At 41.6% G+C, this 20,374-nt stretch overlaps 1 pseudogene; it reads right to left on the bottom strand.

Moving 5' to 3' along the window:
* Positions 1-1,487: 1,487 nt before the first annotated feature.
* LOC126191845 (5S ribosomal RNA) lies at positions 1,488-1,605 on the bottom strand (annotated as a pseudogene).
* Between the last annotated feature and the right edge of the window lie 18,769 nt (positions 1,606-20,374).

Raw genomic sequence — 20,374 nt, 5'->3', positions numbered from 1 at the left:
AACTTTACAAATTTACAATTGCGCCCTGAAACTTTTAGGGCGCAGCTTGCCTCCCCTCTTTCGAAAGATTTGTCCCGAGTCTTCCAAGACTCCCCTTCCCTTAAAATTGCTCTTCACGAACAGAACTGTGAGCCGTGCTCATGGCAACACCCAGTTTAAACCATTAACTATTCCATATGGGTTTCTCCCTTATCCAATACGTGACATTACTCTTAAAGCGCCTTTTCTAGAACTTTATTTCAACGCAATCCTTAAACTATGAACACAATAGGAATGCAAGTGAGTTGCTATAAACAGCTTGGCGAACGCATAATTGCAGCAAGACGGACACCAAGTCAATACCCAACTCAGTGACACAAGTTTATGAGTACTAGATTCACAGTTGATGAAGAGATTGAAAGAATGTATAATCTACATCTACATGACTACTCTGAAGTTCACACTTAAATGCCCGACAGAGCGTCCAACAAACCACTTTCAATATATTTCTCTACCATTCCACTTTCGAACAGTACGCGGAAAAACAAACTTAAGCCTTTCAGACCGGATTTTTTTCTGGAGAAAGGAAAATTTTTCTTTGTTTGGTAGTGTTCTTAGGTGATTTCTTAACGATTTTGGATGCAAGATTTACACAAAAATATATATCTGTTTTCAAAATATGCCTTGTACACTTGGCTTCATTTTATGGACTAAAATAACTAATTATGAAATATTGTCCATTGTAATAAATAAAATGATCATTCAATAATAACCAAGCAAAATAACAATATTCATTTATACAGTGGAATATAGTGGACCAATTACAACCATGTATTTTCATGGTAACGAGTTGCTGCGTAGTTCTACATTGACCTGCTGATATTTTGAAAGTGATACCCAACAGCTGGCAGCACTTGCAGATGACGAAAGGGCTGAACATTCACAAATGTGCACCTTAGGTTTCCACTGCGGAAAAATATTTCTGCTGCAGTTAAGACATAGTAAAAGGTAACGTACACAATTGTAGCCAGAGGTTATGAAAGGGTTAAATCTTTCTGTGTGGCTTTGGTTTCTCTTATTTTGTTAAATGTTTGTTTACCTCTGTGGACGTGCACGTCAACGAACTATTTTCACATTTGGAGATTGATATTTCGTGAAAAGATCTCGCTGGAACGAAAAACACCTTTATTTTAATGATGAGATAAAAGAAATTATTCAGACTGTTAAATTAATATCGAGAGTTCAGTTGGCAAGCCAGTACTAAGAAAACAAGCGAAGACTCAAAGATAGAAGGAATATAAAATAACTCCCCCCGAACAGTGAAGGCCCAATGGTACCGACCGGCCGCCGTGTCATCCTCACCCACCGGCGTCACTGGATGCGGATAGGGAGCGGCATGTGGTCGGCACACCGCTCTTCCGGCCGTTGTTAGTTAACAAGACCGGAGCCTCTACTTCTCAATCAAGTAGCTCCTCTGTTTGCCTCACAAGGGCTGAGAGCACCCCATTTGCCAGCAGCGCTCGGCATACCGGATGGTCACCAATCAAAGTGCTAGCCCAGCCCTACAGCACTTAACTTAGGTGATCTGACGGGAACCCGTGTTCCTACTGCGGCAAGGCCTCTGGCCATAAAAAGAATATACAGGAGGGAAAAAAGACAGTATTCCATATTTTGAGTGGTGGTAGTGTGTACCAAAACAACACTAAAATGTCCAGTGAATGTGGGCGCTAAAATGTATACCTCCAGAACTATTGAGCACTTGTTCATCTTCGCTTCCGTGGAACACAGATTTTCGATTGCAAGCTCTTTGCTATTACGAACGACAGAATGCGCTAAACAAATGACGACACATATATCTGTTATTTCCATGGATACAGCTTGCAGTAAACATCTGCTGCTGTTGTTATTGTAAACCGTATTCACAGTTCTGGGTAAGTGCTAAGGATATATTAGTTCAATAGAACCAGTTTGTATTTTGATAAGTGTTTGAAATGCTTGTACATTTTAGTTTTAGCTTCGCACGTATCGGCATAATAGGTGCTTATTTTTCCACACGGAAAATGACAGACATTATCTTCTGTAGCCACATCATAACAGAAGATCATGTCTGACATTTACGAAGTAATCCTTGGGTGTTCGAAAGAATTCATAACTTAGTGCAAAGACGAGTGCAGTATTTCCTTCAAATGTGAGGACTGTACGTGGGACGCCCCCTTAAACAAGCACAGGCATAAGTCACAGTAGTTTGTAACATGTAACGTGCTGTAGTAGTATTACATTTCGTATCGAGATTGATTCTGGGTGAGAGCAATTACGTAGGGACTTGATCATAAGCTTACATTTGAAATACATTTAGGAGAATATTTCATGGTAAAGTCAGTGACGGTTCCTAGCCACGCATTCGCATTTATCTTATTAGCCATGTGTACTGGACGTTTTCGCTTCTAGGAGTATTATTGTGTACTTTCATTGGTGAGGTACATATTCTTACAAACACCTCCAAATCATCTTGTAAATGGCAAATACGACCTTCTGTTGGTGCGACAACAGAAGATCGTGTCTTCCATTTCCCCTGTGGAACAATAATGTTTCTATTATGCTTATAAGTGCAGGGTTAAAACAACTATGTAAAATCATTTCATTAAATTGGAAGAAATCTTGGGTATCGAAGTAGCATGTGCAATACGAACGACATATATCGAATACCTAACTGTCCAGGCAGCGAATTTGGCTGTTGTTTCCCGCGTTGCGAAGGGAATGTCATATAACGGTGTAAATAATAATGACTGAATCTGTCTTTATATCTAGCGAAAGAACACTTTCGTGGCGGGAATTAATTCCCCGAATATATATAATGGACAAGTGCTTAGCGTTTTGGTAGGAGTACGACTTGTTACCAAATGCTGAATAAAAAAACTGCGTCAAATGTCATGGACAGACATGGTGTTAAGCTTTACAAGAAAAAGTGTGATGTCGATTCCCCATTCGAGCTGATTTGCACAACATGTAAGAAAAGGACGTCAATTAGGAGGAATATTTGGTTTCACAAGTCAAAAATGATCGTTGAAAACAGTGTTCTTTTTGGGTAGCTGCCCGCTGACATATTATACCGTCTAAGACCATCCATTGCATAATTTTCCTCTGTCGTACATACTCCAAACATTTTCCATAATTAATTCCAAACACCTTCTGTCATTGTCAGTATGAATGTATTAGAAGCAGAAGCATCGCATAATACGAAACTCCGTAAATCATCACGTGTACTATACTTGGTGTTGTGTCAGGGACATATGTGTTCTCAATAGCTGTCACAGCTCGTTATAGTGTAGCCGACGTCGAAAGTGCAGTCTTCGTTATTGTACTCTAATGAAATAGAACTGTATGTACAGGACAGTGGCGAGATAACTTGCCGAGCTGCGTCACGTCTTTCTGCCAGCTCGAGTTTTGGCGAAGGTCAAACGTGCAAGCCAGGCCATTCGTTTACTCTTGCGTCACGTGCGTTGTTACTCAGGAATGCCAATGACGACGATAGCACAGCTCATGTCTTGGGGGGGAATTCTGTTCGTGCTTATGCAAATGTACATGAATTAGGTGCCATCCGTGTCTGAGGCACTAGAAAAAGTAGTCTGTTTGATTCCTGGCAGGGGAGGAACATTTTTTCATCTGAATGTAGCGTTGAATGGGAGGACATGTGGAGCTATATGTTCCTACCTACGAGTGGGGTGTCATTGAACTATTTTAAGTTCCAAAGCTCTCCACACGATTATCGTGTTAGGTCAATAGGCGGTTGATATGTGTAAAGTCATCCACGAGTCCCCATGCTGCTTTTCGAATGGTTTAGGATAGTTGCTGGTGTACGGTGTCTTCTTTGTCCGTCCATCCTCACTCTTATAACACGAACACGTTACAGACCGAACAAATTGCTGCAGCGGTTAGCGCATTGTTCGTCACATTTCACAATGCTTATTAGTATTACTCTAAATATTTAAACAATGCAACACCCTCCAGATGTGCTTTATAGATATTACAACGCATGTATCCACAGTTTAAGAGAGCTGACATTCATTACACTATGTGCGGAATTTTGTCCAAGTCTTGCTGTGTTTCCTTACGATCATTCAATGATGGTACTGTCCTATAGGCAACAGCACCGTCAGCCAAAAACTTGATGGTGGTACTGGCCCTACATGATAAATCGTTTATGCGTATTGAATTTTAGAGTGAGTATTACGCTTCATTGGGACGCGCCCGCTGTTATTTTCGTTTCTGTTGAACGTTCGTTGTGTAGTATAACGTACCTGCTTCTAGCAGCAAGGAGCCAATCGCATATCTGTGAAGAGATCCCGCGTAATCGTATTTTGGTTATTAGTGGTGCAGTGTCGAACACCATACGAACGTCGTAATGTTTGAGCTTAGAATATGCTCCATAAGACCCTGCAACAGATGACATCTGGCCGTCCAGATTTAGATTTCTCGTAGTTTCTCTAAATGTACTGATGGTTCTTTTGAAAAGAATACAGCGATTACCTTCACGGTCTTTGAACAAACTCGTCGTCGATGGTTCGTTAAACCCTAACATTCTTTTCTTCCTTTACATCTTCACATGGAGCAAATATACATCATACTAGTCCGTAGTACTTGACGAATCACCCACAAGATATAATCCCCTCCATTAAGACATGATCGAGAACAGCAGTGCTCAATTTTCGCGTTATTACCATCGCTGATTCGGATATGGCACTCGTTTTTGTAAAACGTGTTGTGTTTACGCTATTGGCTACATATTTCGCTCTATATGCGATCTTTGCCTCATGTGGTCTAGAATATAATTTCTTGCTCCTAATGCATGGTCCAGTCACATTAACGTGACCCCCGCCCACATTCGACGTTAATGTGCAATAGTTATTCACAGATGGCAGGTGGCAGCACTAATAGTGGAGAGTATAATATAAATCGTATTGGGAGACGTAGAAAACAGAGCAGTCATTGTAATGCGGAAAAACAGCGGTTTATCTGACGTCCGAAAGGACATGATCATTGGCTTTCGGGCCAAGGGTGGACGCATTTCCGAAACGGCTAAGCTTGTAAACTATCCGCGTGCTGCCGTGGTTGAAGTATACTGTGCGTGGCAATAGGGGCTATCCAAAACCGACGCCGAGGCAACTGCGGTATACGGGTCACAAATGACAGGGGTGGACGGCCGTTGCAGAGATATGCACGGGAGAATAGACGTGCAAATGTTAAGCAACTGACCGGCTAGATGAAGCAAGGTTCTACCAACAGTGTCTCCTCAACGACAGTTCATCGAACGTCGCTGCGTGTAGGCCTCTTCAGCGAGCGCCCGCTACCCATGCTGACTGCTGTTCATTGACGACGAAGTGTGCAATTTGCACGTCGATACCGCAACTGGACAGCCACTAAGTGGCGACAGGTGGCCTTTTCAGATGCATCAAGTCTTATGCTCCGTCGAACAGATTGCCTTTGGCATTTACGGCGTGAAAGGGCAAAAAAGCAAATACCTTGCAACAGTCGTCGGAATGCTCCAGGCCGGAGGAGGAAGCGTAAAGGGTTGGGAAATGTTTTCGTAGCATTCCTTGGGTGATCTCGTCATTCTGGAAGGAACAATGGATCAACACAGGTACGCACCTATTCTTGGGGACCATATCCGCTCCTACAGTATATGCAGCTTGTTTTTCCTCGGTACGATGGTTCAAATGGCTCTGAGCACTATGGGGCTTAACTTCTGAGGTCATCAGTCCCCTAGAACTTAGCACTACTTAAACCTAACTAACCTAAGGACACCACACACATCCATGCCCGAGGCAGGATTCGAACCTGCGACCGTAGCGGTCGCGCGGTTCCAGACTGTAGCGCCTAGAACCGCCCGGCCACTCCGGCCGGCCTCGGTACGATAGCATCTATGAAATAATAATTAAATCGACACCCTATCTGCAAACAGGCGTTGATATATATCATTGGGGACATGTTGAAAATGTGTGCCCCGACCGGGACTCGAACCCGGGATCTCCTGCTTACATGGCAGACGCTCTATCCATCTGAGCCAACTAGGGAACAGAGGATAGTTCGCCTGCAGGGACTTATCCCTTGCACGCTCCCCGTGAGACCCATATTCCTAACACGTCCACACCATTACATTCGTAGTGCGCCTAATTGATGTTTGCCCATAGCATCTACCAGCAGGACAATGCAACTTGCTACACAGCACGCACTGTAAATGCTGGTTCGAAGAGAACTAGGATGAGTTTACCGTACTCCCCTGGCTACCAAACGACCATCTCGAGCGGGTTGTTCGCGCTACGGATCCTCAACCGAGAAAACTAGCGTAACTGGCCACGGCATTGGGGTCGGCATCTCTGTCGGTAGCTTCCAGACCTCATTAACTGTCTTCCTGCACGTCTCGCAGCAGTCTGCTCTGCAAATGGTGGTTATTCAAGCTTTTGATACGCGGTCACATTAATGTGACTGGACAGTGTATACCACTAGAAATGTATGAAATAGTACTCTGTAAATAACGTGTTAACGACGGAGGTTAGTTAGCTCATTCTAGTCCCTTCAGTTTCCGCACAAGGCGTGTTTCAATACCTGAGCTATTTACATCACAAGTAGTTTTACCTTTTAAAAATTAGCAATAAACATCATGTGACGTATAAGAAGCTTGTCTTTTGTACCTGAGCTTTAAAGGCGACGCATTCTGTGAATAGGTTCAGTCTGCAAAGTAAAATAGGTTAGGCAGCTATCATGCTCAGGTTATAACACGACGGTCTACTACTTATACACATTCCCTAGTAATTGGTATTGACCGAAGGTGACCTGGACTGCCAACGTCGTGTCAACAACAAAAATTCCAGTGACACGTAGTATGAGTACTGCACTTTCGCGTGTGTACTTATGAAATGATAAAGATCAAATGAAACCATATGACGTAAGCAACGTTGCCAGAGGTGTGGTCAGTGATTAGAATAAAACCTATCAGCACTCCATTTACGTAACAGATCGCATCGCCACAGGAAAGCATTCATACACACACACAAGCACTCGACGTTCTTATTAAGCATTGAAGATTTTGTAAACAACATAATGTCGATAATACTGTGCAGCTAAAACAGTACTGTAGACTACTGCATTATCTTTTAAATACGACATGCTTATTTCATAAAACTATAATATAGCCTCCCAAAATGATTTTTAGTGCCAGGTAGCATCAATGAAATCATATGACACTACTCAAAATTATCATTTCATTTTATTATTAAAGTTAATTATTTCAGTCACAATTCTAATATTTCACTACAGATGTAATTTTGTCATTACGAGTAAAATAAACATTAAAACTCTAAATTATTCTTTTCTCACTCACAAAAGTTTATTTTCAAATCATTCTAGTTCAAGCTACACGAGAGCTGCACTATATAAATATTGCTGCACTTGTGTTGCTGGCATAGGCATTGTCAAAGCAGGCATTGTAATTTTAGTGGCGGAGTGGGATTTTCCTCTCTCTCGCAGTGCTTCCGGTGAAATTTTGTGGTTAAAACTCCATGGCATTAAACATTTTCCTATGACCTCTCAAGGCATTACCACGAAAGGCATTGCCACTTAACTCACAAAAAACCAAATCATTTCTGATGAGTACCCCAGTTATAAACCACTGTTGTTAATAGACTGCCGGCTTCAATAATCCGTTCATCATAAGAGTAAACCTGATCTAAACATTGTACTATGTATTCTACCGCGTTTGCTGGAACCTCAATGAATTTCCGTTTCACGTGGGACTGCAGCCAGACGAAAATGCCTGACTTAACCACAGGATAATTTTCCTGCATAAGCTGTGTGTAACGTAAGAGAGTATTGAAGGATTTCACCGTATAGCTAAATATTGAAGCCACTGAAGGTATTACTTACAGTCAATCGTCAAGTAATCTCGTAGCTCTTTCCTTATCCGAATCCGAGAAATACATTTCAACTCTGGAAGTGTCACCTGCTACTTTGATAACGAGCATATCAACAGAATCCACGAAGCCAACCAGGCGCAGCATTTCCTCATCTTCTTTTATGACGAGCCGTTCTATATCCTGCCAGCGTTCGGCAGTGACGTGTGAAGAAGCTGCGTGCCTTAGTTCCAGTACGTTCGGCAGCTTAACAGCCTTGTTACTTCTCGGGCTAAATCCCGCAGCTTGGCTCCAGATCAGTTCTGTTGAGTTCATATTGTAATGGTACAGTAGAAAATGTAAAAATGCAGTATTTGTATGACGACCTCGATGCTGTGAAAATGATTGTTTTTCATGTTTCTCCGATACTTATTTACCTCTGTGGTATAAAACGATGGACATAGTCCAAATAAAAAGGATTTGGTTTTTAATTTTTGCCTTAAAAATTAAATTGTTATGTTTTCTTAATTTCAACAACTTTTATGAACAGTCTTTCATAAAACATCTTTAATTAAGAATTTGTATTTGAAATGGAAACAGGAATTTCGCGTCCAGTATGCAATTACAAACAAAAAGACGTGCATTTTTCATAACAAATATGATGAGTTTTATAGTTACGAGATGTAAGTACCTCAAATTGAACGAGAAAAAAAAATAATTTCTAGGAGATGGGAACTAACGCATGAATAACCATATTTCTTTCACAGGTCAATACGTTACCGATTACGCTACACGTTTAATATAGGTTTGTTATCAAATGCATTGTATACAACGCTGGGAAAACTTCAAAGCCGATTATCTCCGTAAATTTATGAAAAACATTAAGAACAGCCTATTTCTCGGCACTTTTTAAATGTGTTCCACACGCGTGTTTCACTGCGGAACAGAAAGCAGCGTCAGCCATTTTCATACTGCGCACTAACAGTACGATAAACAGCACAACGCTGCAGAGGCTGCGACTGTGCACAATATTTTAAATAAAAACTACGTAGCTAAAATGTGATTAAGAAAACCGTTAATCGCTGTTAGTACATTTGAATATCTTGAAATTTCATTTAACGTAACTTAGTAATAAGATATCTAATACATAAGTTGGACGTACTTACAAGAGTGTAACATCATCAGTGTATGTGCACTACGGCTTCTGACCAATCATCGCGTCTGTGTTTGTTTAAATCAGGTTTATTCTTATGATGAATGAATTATAATAACTATTCGTCTCAGTGCTGAACAACAAAAAGTGTCTCTCAATGCATTGCCACCTAACTTACAATAAGCTACATCATTTCTGATGAGCACCCCCGTTATACACTACTGCTATTCATGCGGCCTGCTGGCTACCAGCTGACTATTCGTCCCATAGCTCAACAACAGAAAATATCTTTGCCTTACCTGATGCAGTTCTCTCTAAGTTCATGAGAAGTAAATGTGTATTGTCCTGCACACTATACTTTCATGTGCTCAAATTTCTAAAACAGTGTGAAAATATGCCACAGAAAAGTATTCCAAACAAAATTAAAGCTACAAAATACTTATAATTTTGTGTTAATACATTTTGAAAGGAATATGTCTACCCGATTAATAGTAAAAGTCGCAAAAATTAAGGTTTCAATACTCCCACGAGGCACTGGTTGGTGTTACAACACATTGGCGCATATACTGACTGCGAGAAGTTTCAAATGAATTACGTAATAAATTTACAAAAGAAGAGAATGAAAGACAAATTGTGTGTTAATGCCTCGAATTTTCTGTGTGGTAACTAAACGTCGTATTCGTGAGTCATCCAGCCAGTTGGATGATTTTGAGAAGGGTAGATAGCGGGTCTCCCAGAGTCTGGATGACACTTTAGGCAATTTTCCGCATCTTTTGGACGTAATGAGTTCAGTTTGCGATGGTGCTGGCAACGATAAACATCTTCTTACCTGAAGATCAAGTTGTGGACATCCACATAGCACAAAACGCATGCTAAGACCGCTGCGTCGTGAAGACTTCAGCGGCATGCCACACAGATTCCGTTGCACAGATACGAGGAACTCTGCAGCTAAAGAGTCCACACCTTGTAGGAAATAGCCTCGCTAGGAACTATGTATGGGAAAGTGTGTTCCACACTCAACGATATGCAGTCGCCACTGGTGTGATAACGTGAACTGGAGGAAGGCGTGACCGTCAGTAGTGCTCAGTGATCAGAGCAATTTCTTCCTGTGCGCTAGTGACTGTCGTCTGTGTGTATAGCTTAGACCAAGAGAGCGGTTTCCTCAGAGTTTATTATTCCACGGCACCTAGATCCAGCTCCTGTCATTTTTGCCTGGGACACCGTCAGTTACATTTGCCATTCGCTTGTGGTGTTAGTGGAGATAGCGTATACAAGGACTGGATACGTTTCAAACACTGTTCAGCTTGTTATGGTACCGTTCTTTCGTTAGGAATGCAATGTGCTGTTCTAGCAAGATAACGCTCACCCAACTGCCGTTCGTACTATCCGACAGGCTCTATGGAATGACCAAAGACTTTCCCAGCCGATAGAACCGCCGCAATTGTTCCGCATTGCATATGTCTACATCTCCATCTACATGGATACTCTGCAAATCACATTTAAGTGCCTGGCAGAGGGTACATTGAACCACCTTCACAATTCTCTATTATTCCGATCTCGTATAGCGCGCGGAAAGAATGAACACCTATATGTTTCCGTACGAGTTCTGATTTCCCTTATTTTATCTTTGTGATCGTTCCTCCCTATGTAGGTCGGTATCAACAAAATATTTTCGCATTCGGAGAAGAAAGTTGGTGATTAGAATTTCTCGACAAGATTCCGTCGCAACAAAAACGCCTTTCTTTTAATGATGTCCAGCCCAAATCCTGTATCATTTCTTTGACACGCTCTCCTATATTTCGGGATAATACAAAACGTACTACCTTTCTTTGAACGTTTTCGAATTACTCCGTCAGTCCTATCTGGTAAGGATCCCACACCGCGCAGCAGTATTCTAAAAGAGGACGGACAAGCGTAGTGTAGGCAGTCTCCTTAGTAGGTCTGTTACATTTTCTAAGCGTCCTGCCAATAAAACGCAGTCTTTGGTTAGCCTTCCCCACAACATTTACTATGTGTTCCTTCCAATTTAAGTTGTTCGTAATTGTAATACCTAGGTATTTAGTTGAATTTACGTATTTTAGATTAGGCTGTGGATGACCTCTCACTTTTCGTTATTTAGGGTCAACTACCACTTTTCGAACCATTCAGATATCTTTTCTGAATCGTTTTGCAGTTTGTTTTGATCTTCTGATGACTTTATTAGTCGATAAACGACAGCGCCATCTGCAAACAACCGAAGACGGCTGCTCAGATTGTCTCCCAAATCGTTTATATAGATAAGGAACAGCGAAGGGCCTAGAACACTACCTTGGGGAATGCCAGAAATCACTTCTGTTTTACTCGATGACTTTCTTTCAATTACTACGAACTGTGACCTCTCTGACAGGAAATCACAAATCCAGTACATAACTGAGACGATATTCCATAACCACTCAATTTCACTACAAGCCGCTTGTGTGGTACAGTGTCAAAAGCATCCAGAAATACGGAATCGATCTGAAATCCCTTGACAATGGCACTCAACACTTCATGTGAATAAAGAGCTAGTTGTGTTTCACAGGAACGATGTTTTCTAAACCCATGTTGACTGTGTGTCAATAGACCGTTTTCTTCGAGGTAATTCATAATGTTCGAACACAATATATGTTTCAAACTTCTGCTGCATATCGACGTTAACGATATGGGCCTGTAATTTAGTGGATTACTCCTACTACCTTTCTTGAATATTGGTGTGCCCTGTGCAATTTCCAGTCTTTGGGTACGGATCTTTCGTTGAGCGAACAGTTGTATATGATTGTTAAGTTCGAAATGGTTCAAATGGCTCTGAGCACTATGGGACTTAACTTCTGAGGTCATCAGTCCCCTTGAACTTAGAACTACTTAAACCTAACTAACCTAAGGAAATCACACACATCCATGCCCGAGGCAGGATTCGAACCTGCGACCGTAGCGGTCGCGCGGTTCCAAACTGTAGCGCCTAGAACCGCTCGGCCACTTCGGCCGGCGATTGTTAAGTATGGAGCTAATGCATCACCATTCTCGGAAAGGAACCTAATTGGTATACAGTCTGGACCAGAAGACTTGCTTTTATTAAGTGATTTAATTTGTTCAACTATTCTGAGGATATTTACTTCTACGTTACTCATGTTGGCAGCTGTTCTCGATTCGAATTCTGCAATATTTATTTCGTCTTCTTTTGTGATGGCATTTCGGAAGCTGTGTTTGGTAACTCTGCTTTGGCAGCACTGCCTTCGATAGTATCTCCATTGCTGTCGTGCAGAGAAGGCATTGATTGTTTCTTGCCGCTAACATACTTCACATACGACCAGAATCTCTTTGGATTTTCTGCCAGGTTTCGAGACAAAGTTTCGTTGTGGAAACTGTTATAAGCATCTCGCATTGAAGTCCGCGCTAAATTCCGAGCTTCTGTAGAAGATCGCCAATCTTGGGGATTTTGCGTCTGTTAAAATTTGGCATGTTTGTTTCGTTGTTTCTGCAACAGTGTTCTAACCCTTTTTGTGTACCAAGGAGGATCAGCTCTGTTGTTTGTTAATTTATTTGGTATAAATCTTTCATTTGCTGCCGATACTATTTCTTTGAATCTAAGCCACATCTGGTCTACACTTATATTATTAATTTGGAATGAGTGGAGATTGTCTCCCAGGAAGACGTCAAGTGAATTTTTATCTGCTTGAGACATGATGCAACAAAACCTGACTGGCTTAGCTGTTCAATCTATGACTCTGACATATGTGGACGAACAATGTCAGATGGCGTGCTACACTGTATGCCAGCACAATGTACGCCGTCTGTATGACTATGCATGCGAGAGAGAGATCCTGTGTTAACGCGGAGGGCGTCACACAAGAAATTTAATATGCGGCCAGAGTGTCTTACTTTGCAACATGTTCACCCATAGTTTATAACAATTTCAAGTTCTCAATCTGTATTTTCAGTACATTTTGATCTTGGATGAAATGGGTACCATATTGTACTTGCAGAATGAGATTTTCACTCTGCAGCGGAGTGTGCGCTGATATGAAACTTCCTGGCAGATTAAAACTGTGTGCCCGACCGAGACTCGAACTCGAGACCTTTGCCTTTCGCGGGCGAGTGCTCTACCATCTGAGCTACCGAAGCACGACTCACGCCCGGTACTCACAGCTTTACTTCTGCCAGTATCTCGTCTCCTACCTTCCAAACGTTACAGAAGCTCTCCTGCGAACCTTGCAGAACTAGCACTCCTCAAAGAAAGGATATTGCGGAGACATGGCTTAGCCACAGCCTGGGGGATGTTTCCAGAATGAGATTTTCACTCTGCAGCGGAGTGTGCGCTGATATGAAACTTCCTGGCAGATTAAATCTGTGTGCCCGACCGAGACTCGAACTCGGGACCTTTGCCTTTCGCGGGCGAGTGATCTACCATCTGAGCTACCGAAGCACGACTCACGCCCGGTCCTCACAGCTTTACTTCTGCCATTATCTCGTCTCCTACCTTCCAAACCTTACAGAAGATCTCCTGCGAAACTTGCAGAACTAGCACTCCTGAAAGAAAGGATATTGCGGAGACATGGCTTAGCCACAGCCTGGGGGATGTTTCCAGAATGAGATTTTCACTCTGCAGCGGAGTGTGCGCTGATATGAAACTTCCTGGCAGATTAAAACTGTGTGCCCGACCGAGACTCGAACTCGGGACCTTTGCCTTTCGCGGGCGAGTGATCTACCATCTGAGCTACCGAAGCACGACTTTCGCAGGAGAGCTTCTGTAAAGTTTGGAAGGTAGGAGACGAGATACTGGCAGAAGTAAAGCTGTGAGTACCGGGCGTGAGTCGTGCTTCGGTAGCTCAGATGGTAGAGCACTCGCCTGCGAAAGGCAAAGGTCCCGAGTTCGAGTCTCGGTCGGGCACACAGTTTTAATCTGCCAGGAAGTTTCGTATTGTACTTGATTAAAATAGCTTTATGATTGTCGTTCCAGCGAATCAAATGAAATGGGCAAGCCACCAGTCGATCGTAGTTCTTTCTCAGGCGCCAGGTACTCAATGTGTTGAGTATTTTGTAGGCACAGGCAGACCGTTGTGAAGTGTGGCTGGATGCATGCCTCCAGTACTGCTCCCGCCACTGCACTCTGCAATTACGAACTAATTTTATACGAGATATAAAAGTGTTGCCGTTTTGACCACCATGGCAGTGTGAATTATTACAACTAAAAAATAATTTTTCATACATTAAAGAAATACACTAGTGTTATCATATCCACGAGACTGTTTTTGATTATCTGCTGCAGTGTCGAAAGAACATATTTATTTAACTAACTCGGAAACATGCATTGTATGAACAGGCAGATAAGGGAAAAATGTGTGCTTTCACATCCCAACACCTTCAACGCCGTAAGAGATGCCTAGGCCTGATGATGATATTGTAATTCTGTCGGAGACGGCAAATCATTTTCAGGCAAGAGGAACCAAATGGAAAGTGTCTTGAAAAGATGTTATAAGATAAGCATCAACTGATGTAAAACAAGAGTAATGGAATGTAGTCGAATTAAATTAGCCGATGCTGATTGAGTTAGAGTGGGAAACGGGATGCTAACAGTAGTAGATCAGTTTTGTTATTTGGAAAGAAAAATAATAGATATTGGCCGAAGTAAAGAAGATGCGAAATTAGAGTGACAATAGCTAGACAAAAGTTTCTGAAAAAGGCATATTTGTTAACAACGAATATAAATTTAAATGGGGCCACTTGACTAAAAGTAGTAATCGATTGACACATGACACATCGTGAGGCATCAAGGAATCATCAGTTTGATAGTTGATATTGAAGGGAATGTGCGGGGATTGTAGAGGGAGAGCAAGGCTTGACTACAAGAAGCAGTTTCTAATGTGTGTAGGTTGCAGTAGTTATGCAGAGATGAACGACCTTGCACAGGATAGACTAGCGTGGAGAGTTATATCAAACTAGTCTTCGGACTGAAGGCCACAGTAACAACACAGAGGCAGTTGCTGTCAGTCTTTGTTTGTACACAACATTGCGTAGCTTGAAATGACAGCAGAAGACTACTTATGGTGAACCGTTCATCAGAAGGACTTCTTCAAATGGTTCAAATGGCTCTGAGCACTATGGGACTTAACATCTATGGTCATCAGTCCCCTAGAACTACTTATACCTAACTAACCTAAGGACATCACACACATCCATGCCCGAGGCAGGATTCGAACCTGCGACCGCAGCACGGTTCCGGACTGAGCGCCTAGAACCGCTAGACCACCGCGGCCGGCAAGGACTTCTTACACGACCCCTTACGGACCTTTCGTTGTAGTACACTATGTGCTGACACCAGTTTGCAGTGTGTCCCACGTCCCATTGCTTAGTTGTCGTAACAAAGCATTACATTTCAAGAACACTCAGTAGTCATCCGTACGATGGATTCACTCATAAATATGTCACCCATAGGTCGGAGAAACTCGGTGGCGAAGAGTTGTCACACAGTGAATAATGACCACTGCCAGAAATGCTGAATATCACTTACCCGTCCTACCATTCCTATCTAATTTTTTCCACGGGTTCCTTGAAACAATTAAGGTGAGTGCCGGAATGGTTCCATTAAAAAAGAAAAGAAAAAAAAAAGAAAACAGCAGCCAATTTAGTTTCCCTTTCCACACCAGGGTATCCTTATACTAGTCCATAAAGACCCGTAGACGCTATGTAAAACCCCAATCTACCTTCCTGCGTTACTCTAGGATCCAAAAGTAATTGGAAAAAGAAGAAATTGGAAAGAGAGAAGGTGGGTAAACAACGTAAATTACCACCATGATTTCTTCACAAAGCGGAAGTATGCTATCTGTGTAGGGGAGGGAATATTCCTATACGGAACACGCGTGTGATTAAGAGATAACGGAAAGCAGTGTACAAAACGCACGATGACCCAGTCAGGATTGGAATTTATTTAGAGCAGTGTGTAAATTGGACAGTTTGCAATATAATGCCACAAACCCCACCTGATACGTGGTTTGCAAGCTGGAATATCACCGACACCACAGAGCAAAGCAGATACAAACTGCAGTTTATCTGTTGCGAAGCATTAGTACAAATATATGACGATGTCAGTACGAAGATTATGACAAACCAGTTCCAGAAATGTGCGATTTAATTAATTTAAAAACACATAATTTTGCAGGCAGACTTGATCCCATTACCAGGTTCTTAAAAATATTTAGCAATTAGGCGCAGTCAAAAATAATCAAGCAACAAACAAGCATTGCCAAACATATAAGACTCTCCGTTATGCTTGTCATGGTTTAACATTCGTAATTAATGGTGGAACTTAACACTTCCTCTGTTCTTGTACTTAAATTACATCACGATGACCACATGTTAGCATTCTTAGTGTCAGTAAATGGTGGGACTGCTTACACTTTTTTCTGTCGTCTTACGGTTTTCTCCATTTCAAATATTCGAGACCTAGTTAATCGTGCATTATCATTAGCAATTTCATAGACAGCCGGATGTACATTTAGACACCTGAAACAGTATGCTCTCCATATGGTTTCCAATGTGTTTCACATGTTTCGTTAACAATTTTTCTCATGTATTAGCACAAAATTAATCCTGTAGCTTATTCTACAATATCTTTTCTTGCTTAACGTGTCAGTTATCTGTAATACTCGCTGACAAACCAAGGATGGCCCGGGTATTCATTTTGCCAATTTTATATTAGGAAGGTACAGTTTCTGTACACTGGGCGCAGCTGCTTCGTGTACATACAACGCGATTTTGTGAACGTACCTGTGGCAACGCCGTTTCGTATCTCTATAGACGGCTATCGTTTTCTCCTACAGAGCTTTGCACTTCGCAGTTGAAAGCAGTCAAACGCGCTGGCAGGTGTTCGGGATTTCCTTAAACTTACTCGACTGTAGGAGTGTCTTAGTAGTAAAGGATAAATGTGTTAGAACTTCGTGCATGATGCAGCATTTTTCCACGCATTTCAAGGTTTATGACATCATATCTCATGAAGTATATGTAGTACTATGATATAGTTGTGTAGGCACATCCAACGGCATATGTGGGCACTGACTGCGAAATATTTTGCGAATAAAGTTATTAGCAAAGAAGTAATACATTTAAACGTCGTGCATGATGCGGCAGTTTCCCACGCATCGCAGTGTTTATGACGACTTATCTCCTGATCTAGGTTTCATATATTGATATAATTTTGTAGGTACAATCATATATATGGATACCATCAGCAAAACGTGTTGCGAATAGAGTTTTAGCAGACAAGTAATTAATTTAAACATCATGCACAGTGTGGCAATTTTTCAAGCATCTCAGATTTTATGACGTCATACATCGTGAGCTACATGTGGTACAAAAATAGTTTTGTAGATGCATTTAGCGGTATATGTAGTCACTAAATTAAACCAGCAGAAAAATCCTGCTATCGGAGCACAAAAAATGCGAGTATGTTCCTGTTTGTTTAAAAGACTGACTGAAAAGTGGGGTACCAGCTGCCTCATTGTACCTTCCTCAGTACGTTCAAAGATTTTCCAAAAAATTTTTTTATGCGAACTAATTCGCGCTCTTTTCGTCATGCAATTCACCTATGATTCTCTCAATCTTTTTTAACTGCAGCTCACCCATACCCGTTAGTCCATGGCCGGTAAGTCGCTCATACTCATCCACTCCCACCTGCTTATTCTCACTCACTTATTCAGCCCAACTCACTTTCATTATCTCTTTGAGTCTGTCTTGACTGTCCCTGTCTCCTGTCTCACAGCCATAGTCGCCTTCGTTCTGTCCTCCTCCTCCTCCTCCTCCTCCTCCTCCTACTACTACTACTACTGTCTTCTCTCATCGTCACTGTCTCCGTGTTGCACTCTCATTCTGCTGCTATCTCATTCATTTCTTCCCACTGCTGTTGTCTCTTCTCACTGCCACTATCTCTCTCTTCCTTGTTGTCATAGTCATAGACTCTGCCTCTCATTATAACGGCTCTCAAGCACATCCGCTTTCTCCTTCTACTTATTCTTCTCCCACTGCCACTGTCTTCGTCTCTCTCAGCACAAAAAAGCGCGAATATTTTTGCATATTAAAGTTTTTGTAAATATTTTTAAAGTTGCTGAGGAAGGTAGAATGAGGCAGCTGGCACCTCACTTTTCAGTCAGTCTTTTAAATAAGCTGTGCAAGATTAGCCGCGTGGTCTCAGGCGTCCTGTCACGGTCCGCGCGGCTGACCCCGTCGGAGGTTCGAGTCCTCCCTCGGGCATGGGTGTGTGTGTGTTGTCCGTAGCGTAAGTTAGTTTAAGTTACATTAAGTAGTGTGTGAGCTTAGGGGCCGATAACCTCAGCAGTTTGCTCTCAAAAGACCTTACCACAAAGTTCCAATTCTTTTGAATAAACAGAGACATAATCGCATTTTTCGTGCTCCGGTAGGAGGATTTTTCCTCTCATTCCCTCCTTTTCTCTGCTACAGCAAGGCATTTCACTCATATAAAAATAAATGTATTGGCCAGTAAAATTTTGTCAGTTTACTTATGTGAAACTGGAATAGCACAGAATTAATTTTACGCCTTAGACCGGATTTTACACGAAAAAAAAGAAAAATGCATATGTTTCAGTAGTACAACATCGCGTTCCCACTACCCTTATGATAACGAATACGAAAAAATGGCAAGAAAATGCTTTTTTTCAGGTTTTCTAAGGAGCCGCCCATGAAACAATGGTTTATCCATAAACCCTCCTGACGCCTGACGCCCACCGTGGACCACATCAAATGCAAAATCAACCGATTTGCTCTATTTGCTAAGCTGGAGGAAATATGTGGTATTTATACTTTGACCCTGCACTGTAGGATAGTGACAAAAAGACGATCCTTCTGTCGGCTATACATATGGTTCCAAGTCCAAGCATTACATAAAACAATTGACCCCACTTTTCTGTCACCAATAGACCGCAAGATTGTTGCAACCTGCTTACTTTCATCAATTTTTGTAGAGTCGTGTGTAAAATGCACAGCAGCTGATACCGTGCTTCACATACTTCGGACACCATGTTCGAAATTCTCTAATGTATCCTTACTGTTACACTCATCTAGCATGTCCTTTACTATATTTTTTTCAATACGTTCACCAGAGGTGGAAATTAGAACAACAGATATATAGTTCTGGAGAAGTTTATTATCTCTATATTTAAACAAAGTCTTAGTAGTCGTTAATTTCTAATTACTGGGGCATATACCTTTCTGAAAACCACTCTTTATTAAATGAACGAGCGGTATAACTAATTGGTTGGTTGGTTTTGGGGAAGGAGACCAGACAGCGTGGTCATCGGTCTCATCGGATTAGGGAAGGATGGTGAAGGAAGTCGGCCGCGCCATTTCAGAGGAACCATCCCGGCATTTGCCTGGAGTGATTTAGGGAAATCACGGAAAACCTAAATCAGGATGGCCGGACGCGGGATTGAACCGTCGTCCTCCCGAATGCGAGTCCAGTGTCTTACCACTGTGCCACCTCGCTCGGTATAACTAATTCCTCCTTGTATTTTTTAAATAGGAATGGAGAAGTTTCGTTCCACCTTCCTGATTCTTTTGTTCTTTAGGCTTTTTACCAGCTAAAGAACATACTTTATACGTCCCTCCCGAATCACGCACAACTATAGTCCATTCTGCAGTTGATAAGTCAGTAGTTCACTGCTCTGTGCAAATGTCACTTTCTACACAACCTATAAAATAGTGATAACAAGACTATTAACTATAATTGCTTTGCTCATATGTTTATAGGTAATAGTTACTTCTGTATTATTAATTGTATTTCTGAATAGTCTGTCTCTCAATCATTCACCATGGACCAACAAAATTTCGCAACACAATCTGACTTTTGTATCGCATGTTAACATTATACGTTTTCAGTCTCTTAATCTCCGTACAAAACTGGTGTTTCTACTACCTATTTAAGTTTTTATGTACATTTAAATTTATCTGTGCATACAATCTACATGTGTGCTCCATTTTCCCTTTAAGCATTTTAGTTTTCTTATCTAATATTACACGTTTCATGTAAGACGTTCTTTTAATGTTAGGGTACACTTTCCATAAAGGAACTGTACTATCTAAGCGCTCAGTTAAGGTAATTATCAAGTCTTCCAATTTACTGTCAACTCCTTTACCTTGATGCACTTTTTCCCATGCATCCCATCTTAAGCCATCGATATGTTTACTGAGTATTAGTCTCAGAGAGTATTCTCTTGTGTACAATATTATCTACCTTTTTGCAACGAGCATTGAAAACTATTACTAAATTTGGCCTAGATGGCCTGAGATACGGCCACTTATGATATCTGCTAAGATAATATTTTTGCACTTA

The sequence above is a fragment of the Schistocerca nitens genome, chromosome 6 (assembly GCF_023898315.1).
Source record: "Schistocerca nitens isolate TAMUIC-IGC-003100 chromosome 6, iqSchNite1.1, whole genome shotgun sequence".
Taxonomy (NCBI): Eukaryota; Metazoa; Arthropoda; class Insecta; order Orthoptera; family Acrididae; genus Schistocerca; species Schistocerca nitens.
The sequence above is the reverse complement of the archived record's forward strand: the minus strand, read 5'-3'. Positions and strand labels throughout refer to the sequence as shown.